The sequence below is a fragment of the Ailuropoda melanoleuca genome, chromosome 4 (assembly GCF_002007445.2).
Source record: "Ailuropoda melanoleuca isolate Jingjing chromosome 4, ASM200744v2, whole genome shotgun sequence".
Taxonomy (NCBI): domain Eukaryota; kingdom Metazoa; phylum Chordata; class Mammalia; order Carnivora; family Ursidae; genus Ailuropoda; species Ailuropoda melanoleuca.
In genome coordinates, this window is record NC_048221.1 from 113,756,575 (window position 1) to 113,769,957 (window position 13,383).

At 48.7% G+C, this 13,383-nt stretch overlaps 1 long non-coding RNA gene across 1 annotated transcript in view; it reads left to right on the forward strand.

Moving 5' to 3' along the window:
• LOC105235652 overlaps window positions 1-13,383 on the forward strand; it is a 127,997-nt gene that overhangs the window by 41,272 nt on the left and 73,342 nt on the right. The window contains exon 6 of the long non-coding RNA XR_002141843.2: window positions 11,803-11,960. This is a non-coding gene — a long non-coding RNA (uncharacterized LOC105235652). The remainder of the gene's footprint in view (window positions 1-11,802; window positions 11,961-13,383) is intronic.

Genomic DNA, 13,383 nt, shown 5'->3' on the forward strand with positions numbered 1-13,383 from the left:
AATCAGAGAGGGAAACAAACCATGAGAGACTCTTAACTATAGGAAACAAACCAAGGGTTAGCTAGAGGGGAGGTGGGGGGGGGATGGGATAATTGGGGGATGGGCATTAAGGAGGGCATGTGATGTGATGAGTACTGTGTGTTATATGTAACTAACGAATTATTGAACTCTACATCTGAAACTAATGATGTGCTATACATTGGATAATTGGATTTAAATTTTTAAAAAGTTAAAAAAAAAAGAAAAAAGAAAACACAAGTTTTTAAAGCTAACATCTAAAAAGAAACAAAAGCCATAAGGGACCAGAAATAAATCTAATAAAATGTATGCATGATCTTTATGAAGAAAATGATAAAGCTTCACTTATGTAGGTATTCTTCAATAGGCGAATAAGGTGTTCATGATACGAAGGTTCACTGTCATTTCAGTTCTTCCTAAATTAATTTATAAACTCTACGTGACACCAAACCAAATCCAGGCAGGATTTTTTTGGTGTGTAACTAGACGAGATGATTCTAACCTTGTTGTGAAAAAGCAAAGGGCCAAAAGAGTTATAAAATTTTGAAGAAAACAAGATGAGTGACTTGCCCTATAAGACTAAGACTTACTAAATTAAGGCAGTGTGGTGTTGGCCCGAAAGAGACAAATAGAACCGATGGAACAGAAGGCATTCCCCAGACAGGTCCCTCTACATGTGAAGACTTGATATGTGACAGGAGTGACATGCGGATTCACGGAGAGAGAATGAACAATTCACGTAATGGCACTGGGAATTTGGTAATGCATACAGAAACACAAAACCAAAAAGAATCCATTAAATTCTGGGCGAAAAATTTGAAAAGCAGAACTTTAGCACTTCTAGAAGCAAATACAGAAATCTTTCAAGATCACAGCGTAGGCCATACTATCTGAAAACACAAAAAGAACAAACTATAAAGAAAAGTAGTGGTAAATTTGACTGCGTTAAGAATGTAAAGCCTCTTTTCATCAAAAGATGCCGTAAAGGAAAAATAAAAAGTAGACAAGTACAAAGTAGGAGAAGATCTTGGCAGTGCGGCAGCCATAGGAGTGTGCTCCTCAGTGTCCCTTCTAGAGAGAAGCACCTGTCATGTGTGTGGCTGGAGGACAGCCTGTAGCTGCTGTGCCCTTGAGAGCCACCCCAGGGTTCAAGTTGAGGTCATGCTCTCCCTGGCCTGTTCCCCACTAAAGATTGAGAATGGCTGGAGAACCAGACTGAGCCATTCTTGCCTAATGTTGGATTCTTTTGAAAGGCAAACTTCTAGGGCTCAGTAGCCAGCAGAAACCTTCTCAGAGCTGCCCTTCAGTGGAGGCTCTTCCTACCCAATCCTCCTTTCTTCTCTCTTCCTCTTTCCAGATAGCAAGATGTACATTGGCATCTGAAGGCTTTCCCCAGCCATTCCCACCCCCATCCCATTATCCTTCAGAAGCATTAGCCTCAATAATTGTCTTGTACTTCTAATTCCTTCTTGGTGTCTGTTTCTTGGAGGACTTGAACAGACATAGCCTATAAATGACAAAGGACTGGTATCCAGAATGTGTATGAAAACCAAAGTATAGATTGCTAAGATAAAAAAAAACAACTCAATAGAAAATCAGGCGAAAGATATGAACAGGCAGTTCACAGAAGAACTCTAAAAGGCCAATAAATACAAGAAAAGATACATGATCTTACTTGTAGTCAGGGAAATGTAAATTACAGCAAACCAGATACCATTTTATACATGTAAGATTGATGAAACCCTAAAACATTTGCAAAGTATTGGGGGAGATATGGAGCCACAGGAACACCTGCTGTTGGTGGGAGGGCAAATACATGGGGCCATTTCGGACTGTAGCTTAGTAATTACAGTACTCCTTTAGTAAAGATGAGCAAGGATTCACCCATTGATTCCTCGTAAGAGACTCTCCTGTGTGTGCATAAGGAGATTTGTAGAAGAATATATTGCAGAATTGTTTGAGAGAGGAAAAGAACTCAGGGCAACCTGAATGTCCCCCAAGAGAAAAATGGATGAACACATCGTGGGATAGACATGCTATGGAATATCATAGAGCTGCGAAAATAAATAAACCAAAGCAAAAACTTCCATATGGAACGGAAGTGAACAGCTGCATCTGGGCTGTGAAAAGTTCTAATAATACTTATTTTAAGAAAGTTAAAAAAACAGAGGGGCGCCTGGGTGGCACAGCGGTTAAGCGTCTGCCTTCGGCTCAGGGCGTGATCCCAGCATTGTGGGATCGAGCCCCACATCAGGCTCCTCAGCTATGAGCCTGCTTCTTCCTCTCCCACTCCCCCTGCTTGTGTTCCCTCTCTCGCTGGCTGTCTCTATCTGTGTTAAATAAATAAATAAAATCTTTAAAAAAAAAAAAAAGAAAGTTAAAAAAAACAGAAAGAGAGCAAGAGAAAGAGACACTTGTTTATCCTCTAGTCTATAACCAAGTTGACAAGTGCTTTTGACATAATTTGTCTTGGTCACACTAACTCTTGGAGGAGGCTATGATTTTGTAAGTTTTTCATCTATTAAAAGCAGACAGAAAAGGGTCGTTATTAATGATTTTTTCTCATCAACTGTTGAAGTTGCTAGAGGTTTGCTGGTATTTCTTTAATGTCTGCCCCCCTTGAGTGGGCCTGGCATTCGGGGAGTGCAAATGGGAGGGGAGAGTTGTGGGAAAGAGGTGGGGGCAGAGGTGAGGTAGGTGTGGGAGGGCTGTGGGGCCCCCACATGTGCACCCCTGCTGGGGAGCTGCCACGCTGGCCCTGCCTTGGTCTCGCATAAGCTGATAGTCCAGCTGCCACCCCATGTGTGTTGTCCTGGAATTCTTACTATGTCGCAGGAATCCAGCTCTGGCCAGTGATGAAATTACAGACAGCAGGGTCCAGCCTTGCCTAGGTGACCCAAGAGGGGAAACCTCTTTTCTGGATCCTGGCTTTGGAAAACCTCCCAGGCCTCTTGCCAGGGCCTTGTCCCTAGCTGCCTTCCTGATCTGGGACTGACTGACAAGCACTGAACTGTTTCCTGGCGCCTCTGTGTCCATAGGAAAGTGTCCCTCTACTGACTTCACCACTGCACCTTCCACTTGAGTCAACCGTAGGTAACACCGGGGTCCCCCTCTATCTGCCGTTTCAGTTACCAGAGGTCAGCCTCAGTCTGAAAGCAGGTGGTCCTCTTTCTGCCGTATCAACAGAAGATCAGTAGTTGCCTAACACTATGACATAATGCCTACATCACTCACCTCGCTTCGTCTCATCACATGCACACCTTATCATCTCTCATCGTCATAGGAAGAGGAGAGCGAGGACAGTATAGTAAGATATTTCGAGAGAGAGACCACATTTGCGTGACTTTTACTCTAGTGTAGTGTTATTTTNTGTTATTTTTTTTTTAGTTTTTTTTTTTTTATTTTTTAAAGATTTTATTTATTTATTCGACAGAGGTAGAGACAGCCAGTGAGAGAGGGAACACAAGCAGGGGNATTTTTTTATTTTTTTATTTTTTTTTATTTTTTAAAGATTTTATTTATTTATTCGACAGAGATAGAGACAGCCAGTGAGAGAGGGAACACAAGCAGGGGGAGTGGGAGAGGAAGAAGCAGGCTCATAGCAGAGGAGCCTGATGTGGGGCTCGATCCCATAGCCGGGATCACGCCCTGAGCCGAAGGCAGACGCTTAACCGCTGTGCCACCCAGGCGCCCCTAGTGTAGTGTTATGATTGTTCTATTTTATTGTTAATTATTGTTCATCTCTACGGTGCCTAATTTAGAAATTAAACTTTATCATAGGTATGTATGTAGAGGAAAAAGCATAGCATATATAGGTTTCAGTGTTATCTGCAGTTTCAGGCCTCCCCTGGAGGCCTGGGAATGTATCCTGCAAGTCAAGGGAGCTGCCATAAGCACTAAGAAAGAGCAGGATCTGGGCTAGAGCCATCCGTGAGCTGACCAGGTTGGGTCTGGTACCCACAGACTTTCCAATCAAAGACAGTGTTATTTTATTTTATTAAAAAAAATCTGATTCAGAAATATTTATTGAGCCTTTCAATGTACTTGGGGGAAAACACGGAACAAGATTCTGACCATGTCCCCAAGGCATGCAAAGCTCAGAGAAGACAGACTCCGACCATGTCCCCAAGGCATGCAAAGCTCAGAGAAGACAGACGAGGGAGGAGACAGGCGGTATAGGCAGAGGAAGTAAGGGCTGGGGTAGGTGAGAGAGAGGCTCCACGTGCCCCCGGGCCCCATCTAACCTAAACCTGGAAGGGTGAGAAGGCTTCTGGGGAGGTGACAGAGCCACGGGGGCTGAAAGGCCACCACCTGGCCAGGTGCTCTGTGTGGGGGTTGAGGTGCGGTGAGGGTGACTGTTAGGATGGTACAGAGAGACGCTTCCAGACAGAGAAGAGAGCCAGGAAAATCTTGGTGTCAAAGAGCTAGGACAAAAGGAAATCGTGTGGCCAAGAATGGTGTGGAGGGGGAAACCCTGGAGTCAGGAAGGCCACGTGAGAGCCTGGGAATGAAGAAGTCCTTTCCCACAAGGGGGTCGTGGGAGGAGGCACCCTTTCCTTCCCCCCACTTCTCTTTCTCCTCTCCCTCTTTTCTTCTCCCCTGGCCATGCATTGACAACGTCCTGGGGGCTCCAGATGAGAGATGCTGCTGACAGAGGTGTTGGGGAGAGCCCTGTGATGGGCAGAATAATGGCCCAAATGGCAGGAAAAAGAGTTTACTTCCTAATCCTGGAATAGGTGACTGTGTTACCTTACAGGCAAAAGGGACTTTGCAGATGTGATTAAATGAAGGATCTTGAGATGGGGAGATGAATCTGGATGATCTGGGTCGGCCCTAGGTAATCACAAGAATCCTTAAAAGATGGAAGAAGGCAGAAGGTCAAAGTCAGAGGGAGATCTGAAGATGCTGCACGGCTGGCTTTCACAACAGAGGAAGGGGCCAAGGGCCGAGGAATGAGGCAGCTTCTAGAAGCCAGAGCACATCAAGTGGATGGCTCTCCCCTAAAGCCTCCAGAAGGAACGCAGCTCTGCCGGCACCTTGATGTGAGCCTGGTGAGACTTAGTTCAGGCTTGTGACCTCCAGGAACTGGAGGATAGTAACTTTGTGTTGTTTTAAGCTGCTAAGTTTGTAGGGAATCGTGACAGCAGCAAACAGAAACTAATATGGGAGGTGAACAGATTCCGGAGTGATTTAGTAAATAATTTGCTTAGAGAGAGGAGGTGGGAAAGAGGCCTCATGGGGTTTCTGGGTGCGAGTTAGGGAGGAGGGGTGGTGATCACATGTCAGTTTTGAATATATTAGGTTTGAGTGTCCATGGGGGGGGTGGTTCAAGGTAAAGATGTCCATCCAGTAAGCAGCTGTCTTCCTCTTGGGTACACATGGGCAGATTTCTGTTCTGCATTCCGGGATTCTCCCTTTCATTCCTGGTCATGCCCTCCCAGACACACCAGGCCTCGTCCAGGGGCTTAAAAAAATGTTCCTGGGCTCCAGATCCCACTCTTTCCTCAAGCAGAGCAGCCCCCTCCCATTGGTGGGGAGCTCTGCACGCAGCTGTGTCCGTGTCCCGGCTGCGACCCTGCCATCTGGGCTAGGCTGGCTCTCCTAAGCAGCGTCCCCACTGGCCCACAAAGGCTGCAATGCTAGCCAGCTGTCCGCGCAATCTCCCTGGCCTCCCTTCCCCCTACCCTTCTCTGTCCCTTCAGACCCGTTCTTCTCGCTCTTCCTCTCCTTCTCCCGCTCAGATTTTGGCCCTGCAAAGAGGCAGCCAGCCTTCCTGACTCTGCGCTTGGCATTTGAACCTTAGCTTAATGTTGCTGTTTCAGGATTAGAGGACCCCAGCCCCGCTCCGCAGCTTTTGCACATACTGTTCTCTCTGCCGGGAACGAGTTTCTGGAAGAAACCACTGGGTCTGCTTGACTCAACTTTCAAAGCACTTCTGCAGGCTTTCTGTACACCGATGATAGTTTCATTTATGTAGCACATAGACCGTAAATCATACGGATCATAAAGTTCTGTTTACCCACCCGTGTCCCTCTTCCTGACCACAAGCTACTTGTGAAAAGGGACCCTGGTTTATTTATTTCAGGATCCCCTGCACCTAATAGGGTAGGTGGTTCAGTCAATGTTTTTGTTAAACCGAACGAAACCCTTCTAGATTGCCTCTTTCTGCCCTCTGATAGCTGGGGCGCTTGCACCAGCAGGCGGGGTTTTCCTGACCGCAAACGCAGGAATTAGCAACAGGTGGATAGCAGCGCTCTAAGCCATGCGCGTCACTTACATAACAGAGCCTTTTCCTCCTCAGTTAGCTGTCTCCTGGCTTCTGCAAAAGCTCCGGTTCCCTTCTCATCCCGGCCTGCCCGAGGCTGCAGGGAGCACAGAGATCTTGGCCCCCCTGACAGATACCTGTCTTTGGCCTTCCTTCTCTTGTTTGACAACGTGAGCCAGGCAGCAAGGCATCGCCTCTGTCTTGGAATGTTTTGGCAGGTCTGGAACCCAGAGGAGAGAGTCACGTGGAATGTGTGGCTGGGGGGAGGGACGGGCTGGGACCAAATGGTGACTGACTGTAGCAGAGTCTCCAGGGCTATAAATTCCATTTTCCCTTGTGGTGGGGCAGGGAATCGGTGTTGAGAAATGCTAGAATAATTGACCTTGAAAATGAAAAGGAAATGGGAAGCTTGTGAGCAGTCTTAGTGGTTACTCACCTGTCACGTGTGGCTCTCCAAGCTCTCATTTCCAAAGGGAAGGACGAGCTGGTGCAGGTCTGAAGGACACGTCTCAGTTGCCTTGCTGATTCAAGCGGATCTGTTTGGAGGGAGGGAGCCAAATGCAGCTGGAGCCCGGTCCCCCTGCATCTCTCTCTCTCCTTTTTAATTTTATTTTTAATTTAAATTTTTTAAATTTAAATTCACTGTAGTTAACATATAGTGTATTATTAGTTTTAGGGGGAGAATTTAGTGATTCATCAGTTGCATATAACACCCAGTGCTCATCACATCAAGTGTCCTCCTTCATGCCCATCACCCAGTTACCCCATCCCCCCACCCACCTCCCCTCCAGCAGCCCTCAGTTTGTTTCCTAGAGTTAAGAGTCTGTTATGGTTGGCCCCTGCAGCTCTTTGTTCACTTTGTCGCTCTTCCCCCAGCCTAGGAAGGAAGGAGGGATCAAATTACATTTTGGTCCTGTTGTACCTCCTCCTTACCCCCAAGGTTAAAAGAGTTGACTCAATACTGTGCATCATAACCCTGGAAAGAACAAGCTCCGTGTCATAGAAACCCTGTACGTCTCTGAAAAGAACTTTTTTTTTTAAAGATTTTATTTATTTATTTGACAGAGATAGACAGCCAGCGAGAGAGGGAACACAAGCAGGGGAGAAAGAAGCAGGCTCATAGCGGAGGAGCCTGATGTGGGACTTGATCCCATAACGCCAGGATCACGCCCTGAGCCGAAGGCAGACGCTTAACCGCTGTGCCACCCAGGCGCCCCTGCAAAGAACTTTTAAATATAAAAGCCAAACACTGATAAATAGCACAGGGTGAAATATTTAATACTTTCGTGGTTCAGTGGGTCTGCCATTCTACTGCAGTGATGGTGCTCAGCCAAGCCTGCATGAGCACCGCCGTCAGCGGAGGGCCTTGTAAAACAACCCCGAAGTTTCTGCTGCCTTAGGTCTCGGGTCAGGTAGAGCATTTGCATTTCTAACAAGTTCCCAGGTGATGTTGATGCAGCTAGGACAGGGACCCCTGCTTTGAGAACCAGTATTTTTTTTTAAGAGCTCAAGAAACTTATTAGAAAGAAATTAACAACAACAACCACAACAAAATAGACACAAAAGGTACCATGAAAACTGGTGTCAGGGGGGTTGCCAGTGGAAGACCTCTGAACGCTTCATTGTCCCCTATGTGGTAGGTCACTGTTTTCCAGAATCATCCAAGGTGGAGGTGCCTTAGAGAAGGGGGTGCCCTCGGATTCGTAGCCTCTCCCCTTTTGGGCTCCCGGGATGCCCCTCGCACAACAGTGTCTACACATCCATCCTCTCGGTACACAGCTAAGCAGAGATGAATGTCAGGCTGCAGTGCCTCTAAGACTATGGGATCTGGCAATTAGAAGGCTCCGCTTGTGTTAACCAAAAATACTACTGAGTTCTCTCCAAATCTTCCTGGTTTCCTGCTCCTCTCTATTGCCCCCAGCCCTGACTTTGAGTCTAATGTCTTCTGAAGCAGACTTGGAAGGCCAGTGTTTCTCTGTGAATAATCTCCTTTCCCCAAGAACACAAGTAGTTCTCCGTAGAAACTGAGTTATTGCTTTTGTCCTTAGTTTCCCAGATGAGTCAAGATAATTTTCTGCTTGACTCCATGTCCACCCTCTGATTTCACTACGATATTCTCTCATGGGTTCCAACAGCTTCCAGCTCCCTTTGGTGAGCCTTCCAGAGCTGGGCTCTGCCACCTCTCCCACCTAGAGATTATAGCTTCTTGCCGGGCTTCCCCAGAGAATTCTCATCCCTCCCCCAGTGAACTGCCTTCAGAAGACTGCCTGGCCTGCTTCAGACCACTTTACGGTGTTTGAGTCTCCCTCTATCCCGTGGGAACTGGGAAAGCGCTCTCACTTTCTAGGCAATAACATCACTCAAACGCACCCCTCCCCTGCCCCCACTCCCCTAGGCTGTGCTGCAAATTTGGCGGAGGGAGGAGGTTGGAGGGGTGAAGTAGGGGGTGGGAGGATGGGAGAGGTGGAGATCATTTGCTAATGAAATATTGATCATGGGGAAAATCAGATCTGTGTTCTCCTTCCCTTACACTTAAAAAAATGCATTTGATGTCATTTTTATTTTGGGTGTGTTCCTTAATTGGTTCTATATTTGTGGTCTCTAAAAGGTCTTAATTGGGCTCTGACCGCTGCCTTGGAACCATTGTATCTGTGATCAGATGTGTGTTTTAGTGAGAGAAACTTATGTACAGCTTAGCAGGCTGTTTTAGTTTTATACTGGTCGAGGGAAAGAATGAATTACACTTCTGTGATGCCATGGGTCTTAGCTTAGCAGGACCACAGGATTCATAATTACAGCATCATACATCCTGCAGGTTTCACTTCAGAAAATATCTTACATTTTTAAAAAAGTGTTTTTGAGATTGAGAAAGGTAAAATCTGTAAAACCTTTTTGGTCTCCACAGAGAAAACCTCACTGCCTGCCTCCCTTACTCACATATAAAGAGACGAATTCTCTCCGAGAGGAAAATGACAGGAGTACCATGACAAGGCCTGCCGAACCGTAACTCCATGCAAGAGCTCTTGGACATATTCTCTTCTAACCCACAGCCTTTCTGGAACTGCGTTCTGGTGTCCTTGCTAAGCCTCAAGGATGGCACTAGGCTATTTCTTACCTCTGATCACATGGAACAATTGTTAGGACTCAGTTATGAAGCCGGGGCAGCAGAGTTCAAGGTTTGGCTGGAGATCTGACTCCAGGACAAAGGTCTTTGTGCCATCTGAGCAAATACCAAGACCTGCTCACTGTTCCATGCCGTTTTCGGCTCACGTCATGGGGGCATGGTTAAGGAATCCAAACCCAGAGCCAAAGCTGTCATTCTGGCCGGACATCAATGTGATCACGGGTGGACGCTGTGGAGTGTGGCAATCCAACCAGAAGCTAGCCAAACACAAAAGAGTCTCTGAAAATGCAGTGGTCACCCTGTCCCTTGCCAGTCCTCCTGCTCCAGAGGAGACCTTCTAGGGTTCACCTGGGTGATCATCTCTGGCAGTCTGAATGAGGACCACTGCAGAAACAACAGAGCATGCATGGCAGAGACCCCCGCCCCCATCCCTTTGCCAGTAGATTGGTTGATGGGGCCCAGGCCCCCAGGATTTGGGGCTTGCTTGCTCAAGTCACTTCCTCAGAAATGGCAGCGTGAGGTCACAGCAGGCTGGGTGCCTGCCTCTCCCCCTCACCTCACCCCGCCCACCGATGGGGGTCAGTGATGGCAGCTCCCAATACAAAGACTTGCTTAGGGGAGCCTGGGTGGCTCAGTCGGTTAAGTGTCTGCCTTCGGCTCAGGTCTTGATCCCAGAGTCCTGGGATCAAGTGTGAGTCCCACATTGGGGTCCTTGCTCAGCGGAGAAGGCTGCTTCTCCCTCTGCCTCCCACTCCCCCCTGCTTGGGCTCACAATCTCTCTGACAAATAAATAAAATCTTTTTTTTTTTTTAAAGAGCTTTGCTGAGAAGAGTACACTGCATTCTGGAATAAGACTCCTTTTGAAATTTCTACCTCATTCTGAACTCATGGAGTCGGGGGTGGGGGTCTATTACCAGGAAAATTACAGGCAAAGGTAAGGTTGAGGAATCATTTTTTTAAAGGTATTTACAGCAAAAATGATTCTCTGTTCCTTTCCAGTGAGCTCTCCAGGCCCTGAGTTGTTCGTCCCCCCGATTCTGTGCCATGTGTGTGCTGAGGCTCCCCTCTGCAGTGGGGTGCACGCCTGGGAAATCATGGCGTGAGGGGTTCTTCCCAGATACCGCCCATGAAGCCATCCGAATGATTGCGGGGCAGGTCACTATGGTTGTCTTTCTTTTCCAGCGGGAAGACTAAGGCTCTTGGGCAGGAGGGAGTTGCATGAGGTCCCACAGTACGAGTGCAGAATAGAAGGCCACGTAACCGCTCTGAAGGAGGAGTTGTGCCAGACCCGCCATGGTTTCCTTCCCAAGGCCCAGGCAGGCCTTCGTTCCCAGGGGCACAGGGAGGCTGTGGGGGCCCAGCAAATGTGCTTCTGGCCAGGGGAATGTGTTCTTAATAAAACAAGACATTAATTGAGCATTTACTATATGCCATGCACTGTTCTATGTACTTGACATGTATTAACTTAAGTAGCTCTATGAAGCAGGTGTTATTATAATCACCCCCATTTTACAGATGAGAAAACTGAGGCACACAGAGGCTAAGTAGGCCTTGTAGGAAGTACCAGAGCCAGTGCTCTTAATTTCCACCTTCTGCTGTCTCATGCCCTTCACTGTCTAGGTATGAAGGCTGGCTGTTTACCCAGCACACTGTGCACACCTGGGCAGATTCAGGTACATGATCACGTTTAATTTCTTTCTACGACAGCCTTCGGAGGCAGGTGGATTCAATAATACTGTTCTCACCAGAGGCTGGGGAGACTGAGGCAGAAGTCAAGCACCTTCCTCAAGGTCACCTTACTAGTTAGTGATAAATGAACCACTCAGGGCTCCTGATTGGGAAGAAATGTTTGCTGCACTGACCCACCAGGAGTTAACCCTCTGTGTCAGATCAGGAAGGAGCAGTCATGCCCAACACAAAATCAGGGTGTCAGGTGATTTACGACCCAGGACTACCCCATCGTGAGCTGCTTACAGAATAGTGTGGAATCATCGCTTCTAGGTGCTTTCAGCTACAAGGGCAAGACAGGCGTGGCTCTCCTTAGGCGATGAATGTGAATGGTAAGCCCACAGGGGGAAGTGAAGAGTCTTGGAGAGCCATCTCAGCAGTGCCGAGCTGTGCTTTGTCCCAGGCCTCCCAGAGCTGGCCTGTGGGGTCACCTTGAGGGAACAGAAACAATGGCCACACTTTGTTTTGAAGCTGTCTCCCATGGTTGCTCTGACATGTTCTGTGTAAGAACCTCACATTCATCCTCCTGAGACAAGAAAATCTGAGGACCTGGCCACCATCAATCAGGAGGGCCCCTTTCGGACGGAGTCCCCACCTGCCGCCCCCCCACCGGCCAGCCCCATTTGGTCCAGGGTGTGGATTGCTTTTGGCATCTTCTCTGTTTTAGGTGGTTCCTGGTGGGCAGGGTTGCAAGACCAATGTCATTCAACATGCAGGACACGATCCAGAGTAATGTCACCAGAAGAGCCTCCTGGGCCCCTCACCTCAGACGGGAGGCGAGGGGCTGACCAGGCAGTGCCCACGAGTGGCCGTTTAAATACAAAGGTAAGGTGAGAAGAGACTTTAAAGACCGCCTTTTAATTTTCTCGAAAGCCGAATTTGGAGGGTCGAGGCCTTTGCTCAGGGCCCCTGGAAGGGTTTGCGGCCGAGCGGGAAGCAGAGCCCGGCGACGATGACGCTCCGTCCAGCACACGTCCCGCCGCCCCCGGGGATGTCAAGGAGGAGTCTACCATCTGCTCGGCGGCTTGCTCGCTATGTGAGGCCCGCCGCTAAAAAAATCAGGACTTTCTTGGGTACAAACGTTTCCTTATCTTCTCCCCCCGCCAGCCCCGCGAATCCCTGCTGCCTCAATTCGAGGCCGCCTCGGTCTAGAGGGCTGAGCAGGCATGAGGAAACCCCACACGCCAGAGCCAGGAATCTGTCTGCAAGAGGGAGAGATGCGGGACACGTCAAGCAGGTGGGCAGGTATCAGACACCACGTGTCTCTGCGGGGGCCGTACTGCCACCCAACGCTGCCCAGGCTTCCTGGCACCAGCTCACCCCCACCCCCAGAGGGGTGATTCAGCCAGAGGGCACACTAAAACCTGTTAGCCATGGAACACCAAGTAAACAGCCCCTAGGAATTTCTCTGACTTGAATTTCAACTCATTTAGTTGGGAGCATCTGTCCTCCCGGGTTGGGGAAGGGGAGGGGCAGGGGAGGCTAAGATGACAAGGGCCTTCTGCCTAAAGGAGCCCGCGTGGTCTAGAGGTGCCGAGGTCCCCAAACACCGTTCCCGGGATGTTTGCTGGGGCTACTGCAAGGACAGAGGGTGGGGAAAGGGGAGACTGAGGGGGACACTTATTCCCTGCACCCCCCCGCCCCCCCCGCCACTGGTTAGTCAGCTTTTATCAGCTTTATCTGGGGGCTCTGCCTACCCTTTGTTTCAGGTGAAGAGTCTGCTGCTGAAGATCCAGTGGGGAGGTGTGGGAGGGGAGACGGCAAGGTTTTAAGCTCACACTTGGGAGTGAGCTATCCAGCCTGCTCGTCCCAAGAGCCAGAACTCAGCCATTCCCACTTTGAGGAAGCATCACCTGGGCTCTATCCTCTCTTCCCTCATGAGAATGGTCAGGGAGGCTAGTCTTCCTTGGAAATACTCTCAGGCTTCTGCCTGTGCTCTCAGGCCGGCCCCGCAGCTCACTGCCCCCCCGGGTCTCCCACTCGCCCACCATCCCATCCCTTGAGTCTTTCTCAGATGAGCCCAAAGATGTGACACTTACTGAAAAGATAAAAAGGATGATTAAAGATCAAGGTTCTATTATTGCATAAATTGACAGGGAAGAAGAAAGATTGGGGGTGAGGTGGGGAAGAAGGCAGGAAGGGCGGTGAGGACCCCCAAGCCTGTAACCCCGGTTGGGGCTACTTGTAGCAAATGATATTTACTTTCTAGTCCAACCAGCTTCGTAGATCCAGGAGGGAGGCAGAGACT